Raw genomic sequence first — 24243 nt, forward strand, 5'->3', positions numbered from 1 at the left:
GGTGGCTATGTAGATGTTGAACAGCATTGGACAGAGCAAGGATCCCTGGGGTACTCCGCTGTTGATTTCCATGGGTTCGGAGAGGAAGGGTGGTAGTCTGATTCTTTGGGTTCTGTCGGTGATGAAAGAGTGGATCCAGTCAAGGGCTGTTCCTTGTATACCGTCTTGGTGGAGTCTGGGAGTTAGTGTAGAATGGGATAAGTTGATGAAGGCTGCTGAGAGGTCGAATAGGATCAGGGCTGCTGTGTGTCCTTGGTCGAGGAGGGTGCGGATGTCATCTGTGGCAGTGAGAAGGGTGGTCTCGGTGCTGTGATTGCTGCGGAATCCGGATTGGGAGGGGTCGAGGACAGAGTGTCTTCGGTGAACCTTGTTAGTTGTGCTTTGATGATCTTCTCTTTGACTTTTGCTGCAAAGGGGAAGAGAGAGATAGGGCAGTAGTTTTTGAGGTCTGTGGGGTCTGGTGAGGGCTTCTTGAGCAGGGGTCTGACTTCTGCACGTTTACGGTGCTCAGGGAAAGTGCTCGTCATGAAGGTTGTGTTGATGGTGAGGGCGTAGTTCTCATGCGATGGCGGCAGTGGCTCTCCGGTAGATGTGCGATGGGCAGGGGTCAGTGAGGGCCCCCGAGTGAACGTTTTGCATGGTCGAGGTGGTTTCTTCAGTTGTGACTGGGGTCCAGGAGGAGATGGTGGGCTGGCTGTTGTTGTCGGCGGCTGGGGTGGCAGGGGCGTAGCTAGAGCTGTGGCGCCCGGGGCTATCCTTCAGATTGCCGCCCCCCTGTGGGGGGTGCTGGGGAAAAAGGACGGCGAGCACCTGAAAGAGGTCAGAGAGACACGTAGTATTGCCGCTAATAGTTACCTCGATCATGCAAGTTACATGCACATACATGACATGGTCCAGGGCTAGACAGCCCCGTCCCCAAAATAGTGCCGCCTGGGGCAGACCACCCACACCTAGCTACGCCGCTGAAGGAAAAGCAGAAGGAAACCCAAAACTTACATCAGTTCTACCTACCCTGTTTGTGACATCTCACTCATAACATCACAGCTTGTGCAGGACCCTTGTCCCCTGTCCCCTATCTGCCCCGTCCATGACCTCAGCAATATCTGCACCACACTGGGTTTGACCACGCTTCCCCTGGCAGCACCTTCAGGATACTACAGGTGAGTCCAATGCACCTAATCACTAGACTAACTTGAGTTCTGCAGTTGGGGCAGTACGAGGCAGAAGAGGGTTGGGAGGGGCAGTAAGTTAAAACAAAGCTGGAAGGACAAAATATGTTTATTCTGTCCCATGTTTCGATTGTCTTCACCTTCAGGTAACAGCATATAAAATAAAGGCACACTGTATGTTTAAAGATACATTCAAGTTAAAGTAATCGGTAGGAAATGCATTTGTTTGCAGTATGATATTTTATTGATTAATTCAGTCACTACAGATGAGTGTAACCAGACAGTAAAGGAATAGATTCCTGGTGGTGGTGGGTAAAGAGTGGTGGTGAACGACTTCTGTATTTAAAGTGCTACGATGTCCCAGCCTATGACTTAAAGCACAATAAATATGCAACTCATTATTTTAACACAGTATAATATGTTTTTGAAGTGTCACATTTCGCTGTGGAATGTTTTTCATAAGTCACTTCATCAATGGAAATGTCACATTAGCAATGCGAATACTTGGCAGCTATGATATTAACCACCCGCGCTACCTCACACAAATGAAACCTGCCACTAGATGAAACTCCCATATCTCTCCAGCAGGTAACTTATTCACCAGAGTTTACTTGACACTGTTGCCTGAAAACTGCTCAATATACAAGGAACATTGTAGTACTTTTAACACCTCTGTACTGCTACAAAACTGCAAAACAAAAGTTCCATTACTGAGGAGAAGAGTATTTTGAAGTGCAGGCCCATTTAAACACTTCCCCTGTTACTGTGCCGGTTTGTCCCTGTGGCCAAGGCCAGAGCATACAAACCCACTCCCTCTACACATAACAAAGACAGCACCATAGCTGCCAAGGTTTCAGACTGCTGTCTGCTCACTGCTGACATTTCAATGACAATGAGTGACACCGTCACAAGAGTAACATTAAGCAACGAAGACGAGGTAAACACGCTGGGGTTGAATAAAAAATGCAACATAAATGAGTAGAAATGTTTTTTTTCCAAAAGCTAACTTGACTCCAACTGTAATAAAAATCATTAACCCTGAGAGGTCCGCGCCCACCCCTCCCCCAGTTGGGGAACCTCTATCTGCCCAAGGCACAGATCACACCATGACCCCCACATGCTATCAGAGCTACACTAGACTTTATTGACTTAAGTGGCACAGTGTGGCTCAGAAACCTCGAGCAGCCTAACACGATTTTAGTGCGGCTGAATGTGGAGATGTTTCATAATAAGACAAGTATGCACTCATCAGCGCTCACCAATATAATGTAGCAGTCTAGCAGAAGAGAGTAATGAAATCTGGCTCATTGTAAACAACTTCAAGTACAACAACAATGTGGAAATAAAGGTTCCCGCTTTCTCCCTTGGTGAGTGTTTTGCCCGTTTTTCTCTCCCTCATTTCCCAAGTGTTTTTCTCCCTCTCCGGAAATGTCTGATCATGAGCACAAATAACTATTGGCCCCCAAGAATGAGTGTGGTGGCCCCCTCCGCCAACAACCTTGATAAATTAATCCACTGGCTGACTACTCACAACTTTTACGTGTCAAAACTAAGGAGGGTAATACTAAAGACTTACGGAAATAGTTTTAATTGTTCCTGTCTGGTAATGTAATGGCTGAATGGAGGGCAAATACAACGATTAGAAGCAGAACCCTCCAGAAGCCCAGATCTTCAACAAACTCTTGCCATGTTGTCCGAAAGCTGGAGAGGACCCCTTCGCCTTGCTGCAGGTTTGGGTTCAGCAGGGAATGGCTTTCCATAGCACTTTCGCTTTCAGCAGTCTGCATGGTCTCCAGCTTGCAGGGAGCACTTCTATTAAATCCTTTCATCTCTTGCTCTTCTAAAGACTCCAATAATCGGATCACTTCCTTATTCACGCCTCTACGTTTTGCGAGGACACGCGGTGTTGCACCCTGATGATTACATATGTCAATTTTTAGCCCATTTGACACTAGGAACTGGATAGTATAAACATGGCCACACATGTGGAGGGCTGTGTTCTCCTGATAATCTGTGGCAAGAAGATCAGCACCAAATTTGTGCAACAGTTGACAGATATCCACATTCCCACGGGCTGCTGCTAGGTGAAGGCCTGTTCGACCTCTTGTGTCACGAATGTTTGGGTCAAAGCCGCTTTCCAGGAGTCTCTTGGAATAGGTAAAGTCTCCATCAATGCACGCTTGCAGCAGAGGGACGTTTGTTTGGGAAGAATCGTTTACAAATACATAAGACATACTTCTGTCTACAAGGTTATGTATGTAGATCACCTGGTTTTACGTAAATATCAGTTTTCGGTTAGACTTTACTGTACTGTGTATGATATTGCCTGGGAAATGTCCTGCATAAGATAAAATCTTTAACTCCTCAGTCCGGCAGGCTCCAGTCCTTCTGCATCCATATCCGAGCAGGGGAGCGACGCTGGGGAACGGCGATCGGATAAGACAATTTTGTTTACTGTGGGTAACGGCTGAATGAGAACATAACTGTTGCTGTTGCAACTCCATTGAGCAGTGGGGCATCATCCTGGGCTCCATCATTTTGAAAATACTTCTTGCGTGTGAGGCGCGCTCATTGCAGACACCGTCACCTGCTGACGCCGCATCGAGCTGGAAGCACTGGCAGGAAGGAAGTAACGTGCGGTGCTGCTGCGCATGACCGCTTGCACTTTAAACGGCGGCCGCGCGGCACTGACCCGTTGCGGCAGACTTTATAATTTATTTGGATACTCTGACTGACAGTAGTGTCGTTCAGTGTACCCAAATAAATTATAAAGGCCACTGCAACAGGCCAGTGCTGCGCGACCACCCGCCGCTGCCGGCCGCCCTCAAAATGATGCCGCCTGGGGCGGACCGCCCCCTCGCCCCCCCTAGCTACGCGAGTGTGGGGTGGTGGTGGAGTCCAATGTCTGGTTCTTGATTTTCAGGTGAAAATAAGACCTGAGCTTGTTGCAGAGGTCTTAGGAATGTGTGACGTCCATGGTTTCGCTGGTGGGCTTGGTGAATTCCTGGATGACACTGAAGAGGTCCTTGGAGATGCTGGAGTTAGCGAGGATTTTGTTGTGGATGAAGGTCCTTTTGGTGGTTCTGATGCCTTGGTGGTATTCTGTCACGGCGTTCTTGTAGGTGGTATGTTCCTTGGGCGTTCCGCTGTTTCGCCAGTTCTTTTCGAGACATCTGCAGATGCATCAGGCTTCTTGGAGTTTGGTATTGAACCAGGTGGCCTTTCTGGGGTGCTGTCTGTCGAGGTTGCGTAGAGGTGCAAACTTGCCTGTGCAGTTGGAGATCCATTTGTGCAGTTGTCTGGGTGCGAGGTTGGCATCAGTCGCTGTGGTTGGGGTGTTGTGCTTGAGGGAGGAGTCGAGATTATCTTCCGAGACTTTGCTCCAGTTTCTTCACTGGAGGCGAGGGCTAGGTCTCGGCAGCTTGGGTTTGTTGACAAGGAAGTGTACACAGTGGTGGTGAGTCCATGGGGGTTGCATGGTGTGGATGATGTCCCTCCTGCAAAGATGGGGTCAAGGGTGTGTCCTGCCTTGTGGGTAGGCATGATGATGAGCCGTTTCAGTCCGATGTTTATTAGGGTGTCCAGGAGGGTGGTGGAGTTTGGGTTGCTGGGGTTGTCGAGGTGGAAGTTCAGGTCTCCGATGAGTATGTAATCCATGGGGGCAAGGGGAGCAATGAGGTCGATGTTGGTGGCAGTGAATGAGTTGTGGACCGGGGGGTCTGTCTGTATGTGAGGGTTCAATGGAGGGTGGTTCTAGGGCTGGTCTGGACCTGGAAGTGAAGTTGTTCAGCAGCGGGGAAGGCGTCACTCGAGGTGGAGAGGTAAAGTGAAATTTTCTGTGCGGCTGGCAAGTCCTCCTCCTGGGTGGTTGGGGCGGTCCTTCCTCTGGATCTTGTATCCGTCAGGGATGGGGGCCGGTGAAGCTGACAGCTGCCTCAAATACCTACCAGGTGGAGGTGAAGGGAGTTAGCAGTGAGGCACGTATGGTAGAGCTGCTGGGGAGAGATCAGGAATCAGACCGAAATCAAAGGTCTTGCACGCGCTCCCCTGCAGCAGCCGCCATTAAGTGGTGGAAGGGGAGGGACGTGCAGCTGGGAGGCAGGAGCAGGAATCAGCAGGGGGAAGGGCTGCAGTGGCAGCAGTGGCAGCAGCGGGACAGGGCACAATACAATAAAGTATATGGCAAAACAAGGTAACAGGCAGCAATTAGGTAAGACTAAATAGACTGAGCAATGAGGGGCAGACTAGGCTACAGTTAATACAGTGAGATGAAGGGCAAACTAGACAACGATTATAGCAGAGAAAACGAAGGGCAAAACCAGACAGCGGTTACAGCAGAGAAAACAAAATGCCAAACTAGGTTAGTTATCACCAGGATACGCAGCCAGGTTGGGTGAATTTGAGCCCTGGCGGTGTCCACCATACAACGTTGAAGTGATCCTAGGTAGCACAAAGGGAGAGGCAGTTGTGCTCTGGTGTGTCGCATGTGGATTTGAGTTCAACTCAAACTCATTATGGAGCACATCAACGCCTATGGAGGCAGCCGGGGACCCATATGGTTCGGCACTTACTGGAAGAACAGTGTGTTGGTGGCGGGAAATTCCTGTCGATAAGTTTTGGTTCGGGAAGCAGCGGTTGGAAGGTATATCACAACGGACGACTGCCGGATGCAAGCTTTGTTGTCTGGTGAGAGCAGTGAATCTGGCGTCATCTCCATTGGTAGAGTCAGTGCAGAGGAGTCAACACATGCACACTGTCAGCAATTCTCTGGGGAAGCAAAGAAACAGTGATTTCTTGCTGAGCATGCTTGTAGGAGGTCTGTAAGTAGCAGCACTTGATGGAGGAGTGTTTATTCATCACTTTCTGCAAAGGTTCATCAGAGAATTTTCAGCTTTTGCGTGCTCTTGAAGTGAGGTTTCAGTTACACGCTTGGAGATTCAACGTTCTACTTGAAGGTGACAGTTTATGTTTTTGGTATCAGAAGTAAATGAGATACTGCAATTGACTAAGTTTTTTACGGGGTCAGTTCAGGATGTTGTATGGCCAGCACATGTTCTCTGCATGCACATCTTGAGTCTAGCAACTTTTACCTGTCAAGGTACTCAACACTCTGTGTTGCAGCGTGTGGTAGTGAATATTGCTGCCAACTTGTTGTTGGTTATGCTTCTATTTTATTTCTCTTTACCGCTGTCTTTATATTCCACACAGCAAGAAAGGTGATACAACATGCAGAATGTCACATCACCACTGTTTTTTACCCTCTCCTGATGAACCCTTGATTGGATGGGCTAAGTGGAAAAGGGTTTTTGGGAACTATGCACATGTATGTGGGACTTGAGTGTGGAGAGGAAACATGTCTTATTATTGCATTGCTGAGAGGCAGAGGGGCAAGATGTTTTAGAAAATTTTCCAGAGCTTCCACAAGCAGAAGCGCAAGATTTAAATGAATTTGAAATATCTATAGCCAAATTAGATAATCATTACTTACCACGCATAAGTACCATTTTAGAGCTGTATCATTTTGGGCTGAGGTGTTAGGGTCAAAATTAGACTGTAGAAGAGTTTGTGACGGCTTTGAGGAAATTGGCTTCGAATTGCAAGTTTGGAGGTGCGGTAGAGGAAAGAATTAGGGACCAGTTTGTATTACGCTGTAACAACAATAAGATACGTGAAGAGTTATGGATGAAAGACGAACCCCTACTTGAGGAGGTGCTTGTTGTGGCAAAACAGGTGGCGCATATGATGAAATGTGTAGGGGAGCTCAAGCCAGGGAAAGGAAAGGTGATAGAAGTATGTGTTGTAAAGACTCATTAAGCTTCTGGGACAAGGACCTGGAGAGCAGAGCTAAACTTCAGAGGAACATGTTTCAGATGAGGGCTCCGGGCCAATGGTAGGTCTTATCCAGATTTGTCTCAAGTGTGCAACTCCTAAGGGATCAGGGAAGCCTTTAGTAAATGTTCCAGGAACAAGCACAAAAGAACTGACAGGAACAAGAGTCAGGACACAGTGTCAAGAGGTGGTTTTGCACATTGGTTTTTCAAATAAACCTTTTTCCTTCAGAGTTAGTGTCCGGGTCTCAAAGAGTATTCCCGCTAAATGTCCTACCCTGGCCAGTGTATTTACGAATAAGACTTCAAGAATGGGACTGGACTCCATGAGAGCAAACCATTGGAGATTGAGCTGGCAGCTCTGGAAATCCAAGATGTCTGGCAGCTCAAACTCTCCTTTAGCATTCTAGTTCTGAATCTCATTGAAACCCAAATAGAATGTCAAGCATGCGCAACATACCAAATGCAGACTTCACCTGAGGAGATTGAGGAAGAAGCTGTGATATCATAGTTCTCCGTCAAGTTAGTTAGTTAAGGTAGGCAACGTTGGGAGTCTCGTTTTAGCTCCTTCTGTGATCATTTTAAATCAGTTGCTCCTCAGCGCAAGTCAACTAAGACGTGAGATTAGTGTATCTCTGTCGCATCTGTGTGAAAATACATTTTTAGGCAAGTGTTTCCAAATTGATTCTGCACACTGTTCCGTTTCGAGAGAGAAGTGTTTCTCTTGCGAGTCTGAATGGAAATACTTTGCTGGGACACCTTTATGAGCATTGGTTTTATGCGCATGACTCTCGTCGAGTAGCGTCTCGATTCCAATCTGTAAAACGATTGTACAAATCCTGTGGCACCTTGAAAATACTAGAAATCAGATCTAGAGAGAGCATAAAATATTACGCTTATCTCTTTCCAAGCGGAAAGGTTCCAAATAATCAAAACGCATAAGGATTTCAAAGGTTAATTAAATAAAGACAGTTAAAGAAGATAGGAAGTCTATTACCAGAATCTTGCTAATGCAATTTGATCTGTTCTTTCGAGTGGAGACAGATTTCATAGAAATACAAGGCTATCAATTGGTTGTTACCTGCTGGGTCTTCAGTTCTTTGAAGAAACTCTCCGGTCACGCAAGTACGAATCTAAAAAAAAAGGAAGGGTTTAAAGTTATGAAAGAAGATTGAATGTGAAAATATTATTTAAGTAGTCAAGAACATACTGATTAAGAAGCTATCAAGAAAAGACATGGAAGAGGAGCAATAGCCTAAGACAGTTAGGATATGTGGTTACTGTTACAATATATAATTAGTGAGATATAAAGAGAGATAGAGAGAGAGTAGAATAAAATGTTGCTATTCTTTAACAGTAACATGAAAGATAGAAGAAAGATACTTAGTGAGAAGATAAGAAGAACTCCTTTCAAGATGAACCACTGTTTTGGCTGTCCCTTCTGTTTCCCAACCCCTTCCCCCCTTTGAACATAAATGCATCTTGACTAAACAATTTCTTCAGGGCAGTGAGTTTTTTAAAGGGAATAGGGATGATGCATCATTCTGCTTCTGTGCAATTTATTTCTCACTTTCTGACAGTTAGTAAGCATTGATGGGTGTGACATTCTGATAAAAAAAATTTGTTCCTGAATCACAATAATAGATAAACAAACATTTTTAGCGTTGTTTGCCAACAGGAAGGTACTCACTATGATAGACATACAACCTGGTGGTTAAGGTGGTGCAACAATTGAAATATTGGGATACTTTGAAGCATGCATTGGCGTGAGTGGGAAATATACTTGTGGAAAAGTATATGTTTCATGTCATGGTGATGATTTGCTGTGGTGGAGTTATCAGAAAGAATTGGGTGTTAGTTTTATCCCAACAAGGTACACCAGGCACACATAGATGAAATTGAATTAAGACAACATTTTTAGATGGAATTTAAGGATCTGTTTCAAAACAAACTAGGGAAATTAGTTGGATACAAACACAAGATTAAATTAAAGCAGCATGGAAGTACAGTAGTGGTGAAGGTGAGAAGGATCCCAATATGTTTGCAGACAGCGGTGGCAAATGAATTAGAGCGATTGGTCGAGTGTGGAGTCATCTAGGTGGTAGAGGCAATGGAGCGGTTGGCGCCCAGAGTGGTTGCATGTAAAGGTAATGGTGACATTCGTCTCTGTGTGGATTTGAAGGCACTAAACAGCGAAGTGGTAGTGGACAGATTTCCCTTGCCTGTTATTGAGGACATGGTCACCACTTTTTTGGCTGCCAACGTTTTTAGCACACTAGACCTCACCTTGCAGCTTATGTAGCTCATTTTGGTATTTATCGATTCAAAGGGATGCCATTTGGTCTTATTAAGGCTGCAGCAATATTTCAAGCTATCATGTCAAGTATTTTGAAGGGACAACCTGGTGTAAAATGTTATCAGGACAACATTTTCATTTTTGGCGGGAGTAATGAGGCGCATGACCAGCGGGAAGTCTTGTGCAAACTACAAGAAGCGGGTCTGACTCTTAAGGCTGACAAGTGCAAGTATAGAGTTAGTTCAGTCAGTTTTCCAGGATACAGAATTGCAGCAACAGGAATCAGACCTCAGAATGAACTAGTTGAGATGATCAAGGCATTGAAGGAACCAAAAATCAAGGAGGAGTTATCTTCATTCCTAGGATTGGTTGAATATTACAGTTGTTTCATCAAAGACTTTACCAGCAAAACAATCAATATGAGGAAATGCTAAAGAAGAGGGTTGATTTTCTGTAGGATTTTGAATGTAGTGAGGGATTTATGAATGTAAAACAAAAGTTGAACAATGCTCCTATCCTTCAGGCTTTTTAACCATTGTGTGATAGCTAGATTTTGTGTGACGTCAGTGCAAAGGGGTTGACAGCACTTTTTTTTCAAATTAAAGATGGTAGAGAAAATTTGATTGCATGTATTTCAAGAACCCTCAGAGATGCTGAACACAACTACTCAGTTATTGAGAGAGGGTCTCTAGCTGTTTTTTGGTCTTTCATGATGTTTAAACATTTTCTGTGCAGCATCAAATTTGGTGTACAGACAGATCATAAACCTCTAGTTGAGGTATTAAAAAATAAAAGGCTTAGATTGAATATTGTCACGTATACTTAGATGGTTTGTAGGCTTACAAGATTTTAGTTTTTCTGATCAATACGTCCCAGGGGCAAGCAATTTCTCGGTGGATTGTTTGTCAAAATTGGTGAATGTGACTGAACTGGATTCAACTGGTAGTGATGAGTTGGATAAAGAAGATGTAGTGAGCGTGTGTGAGGTACCATAAGTGAAGATGAGTGATTAGAAGAGCTACAGAATGATGAAAATGTATGTAAAGTCAGGAGACTTGTGAGTTTGGGTGGAGGAAATGGGAAGGAGCTCAGAGAGTGCAATGGAGGATGGGAGAAAATATTGGATGAGCTTGCAGTGGACAAAAGATTTTTATTGAGAGATACAAGGTTGATTCCACCTAATAAGCAGGCCTGGGCGTAGTTCGCGATGCTGAACGCTGTGAACTGACAAAAGAAACTCAGCAGAGTTCCGCAAGTGGCAAAGTGCAGTGCGAACTGCCATTCGCATTGGTCTTCCTGCTGCTTGGGTAGAAATTCTACCCGAGTGGTCGCTCACACTTGCAAACTTACCTTTCACGAGTGCGAGTGGAGAAAAAACTCTGCCGCTCCACACAGAGCGGAGTTTTCTGGACTCTGTGAGCTATTTAGAGTGCAGAAGACTCTGCAAACTCTGTGAACAGAGCAGAGTTCAACTCCCAGGCCTACTAATAAGTTTAGATCACAAATGTTACAGTTAGCTTATGAGGGACACATGAGTATTGTGAAAACTAAAGGGAGACTTTACAGAGATTTTTGCACTCTGCACTCTGAATCTGACCTCTGAATCTGCACTCTGCACTCTGAATCTGCACTCTGCACTCTGAATCTGCACTCTGAATCTGCACTGCACTCTGCACTCTGAATCTGCACTCTGCATTCACAATCTGCACTCTGAATCTGCACTCTGCACTCTGAATCTGCACTCTGCACTCTGAATCTGCACTCTGAATCTGCACTCTGCACTCTTAATCTGCACTCTGAATCTGCACTCTGCACTCTGAATCTGCACTCTGAATCTGCATTCTGCACTCTGAATCTGCACTCTGAATCTGAACTCGGCACTCTAACGCTGCACTCTGAATCTGCACTCTGCACTCTGAATCTGCACTCTGAATCTGCACTCTGCACTCTGCACTCTGAATCTGCACTCTGCTCTCTGTATCTGCACTCTGAATCTGCACTCTGCACTCTGCATCTGCACTCTGCATCTGCACTCTGCACTCTGAATCTGCACTCTGAATCTGCACTCTGAATCTGCACTCTGAATCTGCACTTTGCACTCTGAATCTGCACTCTGAATCTGCACTCTGAATCTGCACTCTGCACTCTGAATCTGCACTCTGAATCTGCACTCTGCACTCTGAATCTGCACTCTGAACTCTGAATCTGCGCTCTGCACTCTTAATCTGCACTCTGCACTCTGAATCTGCACTCTGCACTCTGAATCTGCACTCTGCACTCTGAATCTGCACTCTGAATCTGCACTCTGCACTCGGAATCTCCACTCTGCACTCTGAATCTGCACTCTGAATCTGCACTCTGCACTCTAAATCTGCACTCTGCACTCTGAATCTGCACTCTGCACTCACAATCTGCACTCTAAATCTGAACTCGGCACTCTAACTCTGCACTCTGAATCTGCACTCTGCACCTGCACTCTGAATCTGCACTCTGCACCTGCACTCTAAATCTGCACTCTGCACTCTGAATCTGCACTCTGCACTCACAATCTGCACTCTAAATCTGAACTTGGCACTCTAACTCTGCACTCTGAATCTGCACTCTGCACCTGCACTCTGAATCTGCACTCTGCACCTGCACTCTGAATCTGCACTCTGCACTCACAATCTGCACTCTGCACTCAAAATCTGCACTCTGCACTCAAAATCTGCGCTCTGAATCTGCACTCTAAATCTGCACTCTGCACTCACAATCTGCACTCTAAATCTGCACTCTGCACTCTAACTCTGCACTCTGAATCTGCACTCTGCACTCTGAATCTGCACTCTGAATCTGCACTATGCACTCTAAATCTGCACTCTGCACTCTAAATCTGCACTCTGCACTCTAAATCTGCACTCTGAATCTGCACTCTAAATCTGCACTCTGCACTCACAATCTGCACTCGAAATCTGCACTCTGCACTCTAACTCTGCACTCTGAATCTGCACTCTGCACTTGCACTCTGCACTTGCACTCTGAATCTGCACTCTGAATCTGTACTTTGAATCCACACTCTGAATCTGCACTCTGCACTCTGAATCTGCACTCTGCACTCACAATCTGCACTCTGCACTCTGAATCTACACTCTGAATTTGCACTCTGAATCTGCACTCTGAATCTGCACTCTGAATCTGCACTCTGCACTCTGAATCTGCACTCTCCAGTCTGAATCTGCAGTCTGAATCTGCACTCTGAATCAGCACTCTGCACTCTGAATCTGCACTCTGCACTCTGAATCTGCACTCTGAATCTGCACACTGCACTCTGAATCTGCACTCTGAATCTGCACTCTGCACTCTTAATCTGCACTCTGAATCTGCACTCTGCACTCTGAATGTGCACTCTGAATCTGCACTCTGCACTCTGAATCTGCACTCTGAATCTGCACCCTGCACTCTGAATCTGCACTCTGAATCTGCACCCTGCACTCTGAATCTGCACTCTGAAACTGCACTCTGCACTCTGAATCTGCACACTGCACTCTGAATCTGCACTCTGAATCTGCGCTCTGCACTCTGAATCTGCACTCTGCACTCACAATCTGCACTCTGAATCTGCACTCTGCACTCAGGATCTGCACTCTTAATCTGCACTCTGCACTCTGAATCTGCACTCTGAATCGGCACTCTGCACTTTTAATCTGCACTCTGCACTCTGAATCTGCACTCTGAATCTGCACCCTGAATCTGCACTCTGAATCTGCACTCTGCACTCTGAATCTGCACTCTGCACTCTGAATCTGCACTCTGAATCTGCACTCTGCACTCTGAATCTGCACTCTGCACTCTGAATCTGCATTCTGCAATCTAAATCTGCACTCTGCACTCTGAATCTGCACTCTGAATCTGCACTCTGCATTCTGAAATTGCACTCTGAATCTGCACTCTGCACTTTGAATCTCCACTCTGCACTCTGAATCTGCACTCCGAATCTGCATTTTGCACTCTGCACTCTAAATCTGCACTCTGCACTCTGAATCTGCACTCTAAATCTGCACTCTGCACTCACAATCTGCACTCTAAATCTGAACTCTGCACTCTAACTCTGCACTCTGAATCTGCACTCTGCACTTGCACTCTGAATCTCCACTCTGAATCTGCACTCTGAATCTGCACTCTGCACTCAGAATCTGCACTCTGCGCTCTAAATCTGCACTCTGCACTCTAAATCTGCACTCTGAATATGCACTCCAAATCTGCACTCTGCACTCACAATCATCTGCACTCTAAATCTGCACTCTGCACTCTAACTCTGCACTCTGAATCTGCACTCTGCACTTGCACTCTGAATCTGCACTCTGAATCCACACTCTGAATCTGCACTTTGCACTCTGAATCTGCAAACTGCACTCACAATCTGCACTCTGCACACACAATCTGCACTCTAAATCTGCACTCTGCACTCACAATCTGCACTCTAAATCTGCACTCTGCACTCTAACTCTGCGCTCTGAATCTGCACTCTGAATCTGCACTCTGAATCTGCACTCTGAATCTGCACTCTGCACTCTGAATCTGCACTCTACACTCTGAATCAGCACTCTGCACTCTGAATCTGCACTCTGAATCTGCACTTTGCACTTTGAATCTGCACTCTGCACTTTGAATCTGCACTCTGCACTGTGAATCTTCACTGTGAATCTGCACTCTGAATCTGCACTCTGTACTCAGAATCTGCACTCTGCGCTCTAAATCTGCACTCTGCACTCTAAATCTGCACTCTGAATATGCACTTCAAATCTGCACTCTGCACTCACAATCTGCACTCTAAATCTGCACTCTTCACTCTAACTCTGCACTCTGAATATGCACTCTGCACTTGCACTCTGAATCTGCACTCTAAATCCACACTCTGAATCTGCACTTTGCACTCTGAATCTGCAAACTGCACTCACAATCTGCACTCTGCACTCACAATCTGCACTCTAAATCTGCACTCTGCACTCTGAATCTGCACTCTGAATCTGCACCCTGCACTCTGAATCTGCACTCTGAATCTGCACCCTGCACTCTGAATCTGCACTCTGAAACTGCACTCTGCACTCTGAATCTGCACACTGCACTCTGAATCTGCACTCTGAATCTGCGCTCTGCACTCTGAATCTGCACTCTGCACTCTGAATCTGCACTCTGCACTCACAATCTGCACTCTGCACTCAGGATCTGCACTCTTAATCTGCACTCTGAATCTGCACTCTGAATCGGCACTCTGCACTTTTAATCTGCACTCTGCACTCTGAATCTGCACTCTGAATCTGCACCCTGAATCTGCACTCTGAATCTGCACTCTGCACTCTGAATCTGCACTCTGCACTCTGAATCTGCACTCTGAATCTGCACTCTGCACTCTGCACTCTGAATCTGCACTCTGAATCTGCACTCTGCATTCTGAATTTGCACTCTGAATCTGCACTCTGCACTTTGAGTCTCCACTCTGCACTCTGAATCTGCACTCCGAATCTGCATTTTGCACTCTGCACTCTAAATCTGCACTCTGCACTCTGAATCTGCACTCTAAATCTGCACTCTGCACTCACAATCTGCACTCTAAATCTGAACTCTGCACTCTAACTCTGCACTCTGAATCTGCACTCTGCACTTGCACTCTGAATCTCCACTCTGAATCTGCACTCTGAATCTGCACTCTGCACTCACAATCTGCACTCTAAATCTGCACTCTGCACTCTAACTCTGCGCTCTGAATCTGCACTCTGAATCTGCACTCTGAATCTGCACTCTGCACTCTGAATCTGCACTCTACACTCTGAATCAGCACTCTGCACTCTGAATCTGCACTTTGCACTTTGAATCTGCACTCTGCACTTTGAATCTGCACTCTGCACTTTGAATCTGCACTCTGCACTGTGAATCTTCACTCTGAATCTGCACTCTGAATCTGCACTCTGTACTCAGAATCTGCACTCTGCGCTCTAAATCTGCACTCTGCACTCTAAATCTGCACTCTGAATATGCACTTCAAATCTGCACTCTGCACTCACAATCTGCACTCTAAATCTGCACTCTTCACTCTAACTCTGCACTCTGAATATGCACTCTGCACTTGCACTCTGAATCTGCACTCTGAATCCACACTCTGAATCTGCACTTTGCACTCTGAATCTGCAAACTGCACTCACAATCTGCACTCTGCACACACAATCTGCACTCTAAATCTGCACTCTGCACTCACAATCTGCACTCTAAATCTGCACTCTGCACTCTAACTCTGCGCTCTGAATCTGCACTCTGAATCTGCACTCTGAATCTGCACTCTGAATCTGCACTCTGCACTCTGAATCTGCACTCTACACTCTGAATCAGCACTCTGCACTCTGAATCTGCACTTTGCACTTTGAATCTGCACTCTGCACTTTGAATCTGCACTCTGCACTTTGAATCTGCACTCTGCACTGTGAATCTTCACTCTGAATCTGCACTCTGAATCTGCACTCTGTACTCAGAATCTGCACTCTGCGCTCTAAATCTGCACTCTGCACTCTAAATCTGCACTCTGAATATGCACTTCAAATCTGCACTCTGCACTCACAATCTGCACTCTAAATCTGCACTCTTCACTCTAACTCTGCACTCTGAATATGCACTCTGCACTTGCACTCTGAATCTGCACTCTAAATCCACACTCTGAATCTGCACTTTGCACTCTGAATCTGCAAACTGCACTCACAATCTGCACTCTGCACTCACAATCTGCACTCTAAATCTGCACTCTGCACTCTGAATCTGCACTCTGAATCTGCACCCTGCACTCTGAATCTGCACCCTGCACTCTGAATCTGCACTCTGAAACTGCACTCTGCACTCTGAATCTGCACACTGCACTCTGAATCTGCACTCTGAATCTGCGCTCTGCACTCTGAATCTGCACTCTGCACTCTGAATCTGCACTCTGCACTCACAATCTGCACTCTGAATCTGCACTCTGCACTCAGGATCTGCACTCTTAATCTGCACTCTGCACTCTGAATCTGCACTCTGAATCGGCACTCTGCACTTTTAATCTGCACTCTGCCCTCTGAATCTGCACTCTGAATCTGCACCCTGAATCTGCACTCTGAATCTGCACTCTGCACTCTGAATCTGCACTCTGCACTCTGAATCTGCACTCTGAATCTGCACTCTGCACTCTGCACTCTGAATCTGCACTCTGAATCTGCACTCTGCATTCTGAATTTGCACTCTGAATCTGCACTCTGCACTTTGAATCTCCACTCTGCACTCTGAATCTGCACTCCGAATCTGCATTTTGCACTCTGCACTCTAAATCTGCACTCTGCACTCTGAATCTGCACTCTAAATCTGCACTCTGCACTCACAATCTGCACTCTAAATCTGAACTCTGCACTCTAACTCTGCACTCTGAATCTGCACTCTGCACTTGCACTCTGAATCTCCACTCTGAATCTGCACTCTGAATCTGCACTCTGCACTCACAATCTGCACTCTAAATCTGCACTCTGCACTCTAACTCTGCGCTCTGAATCTGCACTCTGAATCTGCACTCTGAATCTGCACTCTGAATCTGCACTCTGAATCTGCACTCTACACTCTGAATCAGCACTCTGCACTCTGAATCTGCACTTTGCACTTTGAATCTGCACTCTGCACTTTGAATCTGCACTCTGCACTTTGAATCTGCACTCTGCACTGTGAATCTTCACTCTGAATCTGCACTCTGAATCTGCACTCTGTACTCAGAATCTGCACTCTGCGCTCTAAATCTGCACTCTGCACTCTAAATCTGCACTCTGAATATGCACTTCAAATCTGCACTCTGCACTCACAATCTGCACTCTAAATCTGCACTCTTCACTCTAACTCTGCACTCTGAATATGCACTCTGCACTTGCACTCTGAATCTGCACTCTGAATCCACACTCTGAATCTGCACTTTGCACTCTGAATCTGCAAACTGCACTCAAAATCTGCACTCTGCACTCACAATCTGCACTCTAAATCTGCACTCTGAATCTGCACTCTGAATCTGCACCCTGCACTCTGAATCTGCACTCTGAATCTGCACTCTGAATCTGCACCCTGAATCTGCACTCTGAAACTGCACTCTGCACTCTGAATCTGCACACTGCACTCTGAATCTGCACTCTGAATCTGCACCCTGCACTCTGAATCTGCACCCTGCACTCTGAATCTGCACTCTGAAACTGCACTCTGCACTCTGAATCTGCACACTGCACTCTGAATCTGCACTCTGAATCTGCGCTCTGCACTCTGAATCTGCACTCTGCACTCTGAATCTGCACTCTGCACTCACAATCTGCACTCTGAATCTGCACTCTGCACTCAGGATCTGCACTCTTAATCTGCACTCTGCACTCTGAATCTGCACTCTGAATCGGCACTCTGCACTTTTAATCTGCACTCTGCCCTCTGAATCTGCACTCTGAATCTGCACCCTGAATCTGCACTCTGAATCTGCACTCTGCACTCTGAATCTGCACTCTGCACTCTGAATCTGCACTCTGAATCTGCACTCTGCACTCTGCACTCTGAATCTGCACTCTGAATCTGCACTCTGCATTCTGAATTTGCACTCTGAATCTGCACTCTGCACTTTGAATCTCCACTCTGCACTCTGAATCTGCACTCCGAATCTGCATTTTGCACTCTGCACTCTAAATCTGCACTCTGCACTCTGAATCTGCACTCTAAATCTGCACTCTGCACTCACAATCTGCACTCTAAATCTGAACTCTGCACTCTAACTCTGCACTCTGAATCTGCACTCTGCACTTGCACTCTGAATCTCCACTCTGAATCTGCACTCTGAATCTGCACTCTGCACTCACAATCTGCACTCTAAATCTGCACTCTGCACTCTAACTCTGCGCTCTGAATCTGCACTCTGAATCTGCACTCTGAATCTGCACTCTGAATCTGCACTCTGAATCTGCACTCTACACTCTGAATCAGCACTCTGCACTCTGAATCTGCACTTTGCACTTTGAATCTGCACTCTGCACTTTGAATCTGCACTCTGCACTTTGAATCTGCACTCTGCACTGTGAATCTTCACTCTGAATCTGCACTCTGAATCTGCACTCTGTACTCAGAATCTGCACTCTGCGCTCTAAATCTGCACTCTGCACTCTAAATCTGCACTCTGAATATGCACTTCAAATCTGCACTCTGCACTCACAATCTGCACTCTAAATCTGCACTCTTCACTCTAACTCTGCACTCTGAATATGCACTCTGCACTTGCACTCTGAATCTGCACTCTGAATCCACACTCTGAATCTGCACTTTGCACTCTGAATCTGCAAACTGCACTCACAATCTGCACTCTGCACTCACAATCTGCACTCTAAATCTGCACTCTGAATCTGCACTCTGAATCTGCACCCTGCACTCTGAATCTGCACTCTGAATCTGCACTCTGAATCTGCACCCTGAATCTGCACTCTGAAACTGCACTCTGCACTCTGAATCTGCACACTGCACTCTGAATCTGCACTCTGAATCTGCGCTCGGCACTCTGAATCTGCACTCTGCACTCTGAATCTGCACTCTGCACTCACAATCTGCACTCTGAATCTGCACTCTGCACTCAGGATCTGCACTCTTAATCTGCACTCTGCACTCTGAATCTGCACTCTGAATCGGCACTCTGCACTTTTAATCTGCACTCTGCACTCTGAATCTGCACTCTGAATCTGCACCCTGAATCTGCACTCTGAATCTGCACTCTGCACTCTGAATCTGCACTCTGCACTCTGAATCTGCACTCTGAATCTGCACTCTGCACTCTGAATCTGCACTCTGCACTCTGAATCTGCACTCTGAATCTGCACTCTGCATTCTGAATTTGCACTCTGAATCTGCACTCTGCACTTTGAATCTCCACTCTGCACTCTGAATCTGCATTTTGCACTCTGCACTCTAAATCTGCACTCTGCACTCTGAATCTGCACTCTAAATCTGCACTCTGCACTCACAATCTGCACTCTAAATCTGAACTCTGCACTCTAACTCTGCACTCTGAATCTGCGCTCTGCACTTGCACTCTGAATCTCCACTCTGAATCTGCACTCTGAATCTGCACTCTGCACTCAGAATCTGCACTCTGGGCTCTAAATCTGCACTCTGCACTCTAAATCTGCACTCTGAATATGCACTCCAAATCTGCACTCTGCACTCACAATCTGCACTCTAAATCTGCACTCTGCACTCTAACTCTGCACTCTGAATCTGCACTCTGCACTTGCACTCTGAATCTGCACTCTGAATCCACACTCTGAATCTGCACTTTGCACTCTGAATCTGCAAACTGCACTCACAATCTGCACTCTAATTCTGCACTCAGCACTCACAATCTGCACTCTAAATCTGCACTCTGCACTCACAATCTGAACTCTAAATCTGCACTCTGCACTCTAACTCTGCTCTCTGAATCTGCAATCTGAATCTGCACTCTGAATCTGCACTTTGAATCTTCTCTCTGAATCTGCACTCTACACTCTGAATCAGCACTCTGCACTCTGAATCTGCACTCTGAATCTGCCCTTTGCACTCTGAATCTGCACTCTGCACTTTGAATCTGCACTCTGCACTCTGAATCTGCACTCTGAATATGCACTCTGCACTTGCACTCTGAATCTGCACTCTGAATCCACACTCTGAATCTGCACTTTGCACTCTGAATCTGCAAACTGCACTCACAATCTGCACTCTGCACTCACAATCTGCACTCTAAATCTGCACTCTGAATCTGCACTCTGAATCTGCACCCTGCACTCTGAATCTGCACTCTGAATCTGCACTCTGAATCTGCACCCTGAATCTGCACTCTGAAACTGCACTCTGCACTCTGAATCTGCACACTGCACTCTGAATCTGCACTCTGAATCTGCGCTCGGCACTCTGAATCTGCACTCTGCACTCTGAATCTGCACTCTGCACTCACAATCTGCACTCTGAATCTGCACTCTGCACTCAGGATCTGCACTCTTAATCTGCACTCTGCACTCTGAATCTGCACTCTGAATCGGCACTCTGCACTTTTAATCTGCACTCTGCACTCTGAATCTGCACTCTGAATCTGCACCCTGAATCTGCACTCTGAATCTGCACTCTGCACTCTGAATCTGCACTCTGCACTCTGAATCTGCACTCTGAATCTGCACTCTGCACTCTGAATCTGCACTCTGCACTCTGAATCTGCACTCTGAATCTGCACTCTGCATTCTGAATTTGCACTCTGAATCTGCACTCTGCACTTTGAATCTCCACTCTGCACTCTGAATCTGCATTTTGCACTCTGCACTCTAAATCTGCACTCTGCACTCTGAATCTGCACTCTAAATCTGCACTCTGCACTCACAATCTGCACTCTAAATCTGAACTCTGCACTCTAACTCTGCACTCTGAATCTGCGCTCTGCACTTGCACTCTGAATCTCCACTCTGAATCTGCACTCTGAATCTGCACTCTGCACTCAGAATCTGCACTCTGGGCTCTAAATCTGCACTCTGCACTCTAAATCTGCACTCTGAATATGCACTCCAAATCTGCACTCTGCACTCACAATCTGCACTCTAAATCTGCACTCTGCACTCTAACTCTGCACTCTGAATCTGCACTCTGCACTTGCACTCTGAATCTGCACTCTGAATCCACACTCTGAATCTGCACTTTGCACTCTGAATCTGCAAACTGCACTCACAATCTGCACTCTAATTCTGCACTCAGCACTCACAATCTGCACTCTAAATCTGCACTCTGCACTCACAATCTGAACTCTAAATCTGCACTCTGCACTCTAACTCTGCTCTCTGAATCTGCAATCTGAATCTGCACTCTGAATCTGCACTTTGAATCTTCTCTCTGAATCTGCACTCTACACTCTGAATCAGCACTCTGCACTCTGAATCTGCACTCTGAATCTGCCCTTTGCACTCTGAATCTGCACTCTGCACTTTGAATCTGCACTCTGCACTCTGAATCTGCACTCTGAATCTGCACTCTGCACTCTAACTCTGCGCTCTGAATCTGCACTCTGAATCTGCACTCTGAATCTGCACTCTGAATCTGCACTCTGCACTCTGAATCTGCACTCTACACTCTGAATCAGCACTCTGCACTCTGAATCTGCACTCTGAATCTGCACTTTGCACTTTGAATCTGCACTCTGCACTTTGAATCTGCACTCTGCACTTTGAATCTGCACTCTGCACTGTGAATCTTCACTCTGAATCTGCACTCTGAATCTGCACTCTGTACTCAGAATCTGCACTCTGCGCTCTAAATCTGCACTCTGCACTCTAAATCTGCACTCTGAATATGCACTTCAAATCTGCACTCTGCACTCACAATCTGCACTCTAAATCTGCACTCTTCACTCTAACTCTGCACTCTGAATATGCACTCTGCACTTGCACTCTGAATCTGCACTCTAAATCCACACTCTGAATCTGCACTTTGCACTCTGAATCTGCAAACTGCACTCACAATCTGCACTCTGCACTCACAATCTGCACTCTAAATCTGCACTCTGCACTCTGAATCTGCACTCTGAATCTGCACCCTGCACTCTGAATCTGCACTCTGAATCTGCACCCTGCACTCTGAATCTGCACTCTGAAACTGCACTCTGCACTCTGAATCTGCACACTGCACTCTGAATCTGCACTCTGAATCTGCGCTCTGCACTCTGAATCTGCACTCTGCACTCTGAATCTGCACTCTGCACTCACAATCTGCACTCTGAATCTGCACTCTGCACTCAGGATCTGCACTCTTAATCTGCACTCTGCACTCTGAATCTGCACTCTGAATCGGCACTCTGCACTTTTAATCTGCACTCTGCACTCTGAATCTGCACTCTGAATCTGCACCCTGAATCTGCACTCTGAATCTGCACTCTGCACTCTGAATCTGCACTCTGCACTCTGAATCTGCACTCTGAATCTGCACTCTGCACTCTGCACTCTGAATCTGCACTCTGAATCTGCACTCTGCATTCTGAATTTGCACTCTGAATCTGCACTCTGCACTTTGAATCTCCACTCTGCACTCTGAATCTGCACTCCGAATCTTCATTTTGCACTCTGCACTCTAAATCTGCACTCTGCACTCTGAATCTGCACTCTAAATCTGCACTCTGCACTCACAATCTGCACTCTAAATCTGAACTCTGCACTCTAACTCTGCACTCTGAATCTGCACTCTGCACTTGCACTCTGAATCTCCACTCTGAATCTGCACACTGAATCTGCACTCTGCACTCACAATCTGCACTCTAAATCTGCACTCTGCACTCTAACTCTGCGCTCTGAATCTGCACTCTGAATCTGCACTCTGAATCTGCACTCTGAATCTGCACTCTGCACTCTGAATCTGCACTCTACACTCTGAATCAGCACTCTGCACTCTGAATCTGCACTTTGCACTTTGAATCTGCACTCTGCACTTTGAATCTGCACTCTGCACTTTGAATCTGCACTCTGCACTGTGAATCTTCACTCTGAATCTGCACTCTGAATCTGCACTCTGTACTCAGAATCTGCACTCTGCGCTCTAAATCTGCACTCTGCACTCTAAATCTGCACTCTGAATATGCACTTCAAATCTGCACTCTGCACTCACAATCTGCACTCTAAATCTGCACTCTTCACTCTAACTCTGCACTCTGAATATGCACTCTGCACTTGCACTCTGAATCTGCACTCTGAATCCACACTCTGAATCTGCACTTTGCACTCTGAATCTGCAAACTGCACTCACAATCTGCACTCTGCACTCACAATCTGCACTCTAAATCTGCACTCTGAATCTGCACTCTGAATCTGCACCCTGCACTCTGAATCTGCACTCTGAATCTGCACTCTGAATCTGCACCCTGAATCTGCACCCTGAATCTGCACTCTGAAACTGCACTCTGCACTCTGAATCTGCACACTGCACTCTGAATCTGCACTCTGAATCTGCGCTCGGCACTCTGAATCTGCACTCTGCACTCTGAATCTGCACTCTGCACTCACAATCTGCACTCTGAATCTGCACTCTGCACTCAGGATCTGCACTCTTAATCTGCACTCTGCACTCTGAATCTGCACTCTGAATCGGCACTCTGCACTTTTAATCTGCACTCTGAATCTGCACTCTGAATCTGCACCCTGAATCTGCACTCTGAATCTGCACTCTGCACTCTGAATCTGCACTCTGCACTCTGAATCTGCACTCTGAATCTGCACTCTGCACTCTGAATCTGCACTCTGAATCTGCACCCTGCATTCTGAATTTGCACTCTGAATCTGCACTCTGCACTTTGAATCTCCACTCTGCACTCTGAATCTGCACTCCGAATCTGCATTTTGCACTCTGCACTCTAAATCTGCACTCTGCACTCTGAATCTGCACTCTAAATCTGCACTCTGCACTCACAATCTGCACTCTAAATCTGAACTCTGCACTCTAACTCTGCACTCTGAATCTGCACTCTGCACTTGCACTCTGAATCTCCACTCTGAATCTGCACTCTGAATCTGCACTCTGCACTCAGAATCTGCACTCTGGGCTCTAAATCTGCACTCTGCACTCTAAATCTGCACTCTGAATATGCACTCCAAATCTGCACTCTGCACTCACAATCTGCACTCTAAATCTGCACTCTGCACTCTAACTCTGCACTCTGAATCTGCACTCTGCACTTGCACTCTGAATCTGCACTCTGAATCCACACTCTGAATCTGCACTTTGCACTCTGAATCTGCAAACTGCATTTACAATCTGCACTCTAATTCTGCACTCAGCACTCACAATCTGCACTCTAAATCTGCACTCTGCACTCTAACTCTGCGCTCTGAATCTGCACTCTGAATCTGCACTCTGAATCTGCACTCTGAATCTGCACTCTGCACTTTGAATCTGC

At 46.3% G+C, this 24243-nt stretch overlaps 1 long non-coding RNA gene and 1 pseudogene across 1 annotated transcript in view; one reads left to right on the forward strand and one right to left on the reverse strand.

Moving 5' to 3' along the window:
• Window positions 1-24243, forward strand: part of LOC144761886 (uncharacterized) — a 350555-nt gene that overhangs the window by 315294 nt on the left and 11018 nt on the right. The gene's annotated exons all lie outside the window — the stretch shown is intronic.
• On the reverse strand, window positions 2756-3475 carry LOC144761434 (ankyrin repeat domain-containing protein 46 pseudogene; annotated as a pseudogene).

The sequence above is a fragment of the Lissotriton helveticus genome, chromosome 6, assembly GCF_964261635.1.
Source record: "Lissotriton helveticus chromosome 6, aLisHel1.1, whole genome shotgun sequence".
Classification (NCBI taxonomy): domain Eukaryota; kingdom Metazoa; phylum Chordata; class Amphibia; order Caudata; family Salamandridae; genus Lissotriton; species Lissotriton helveticus.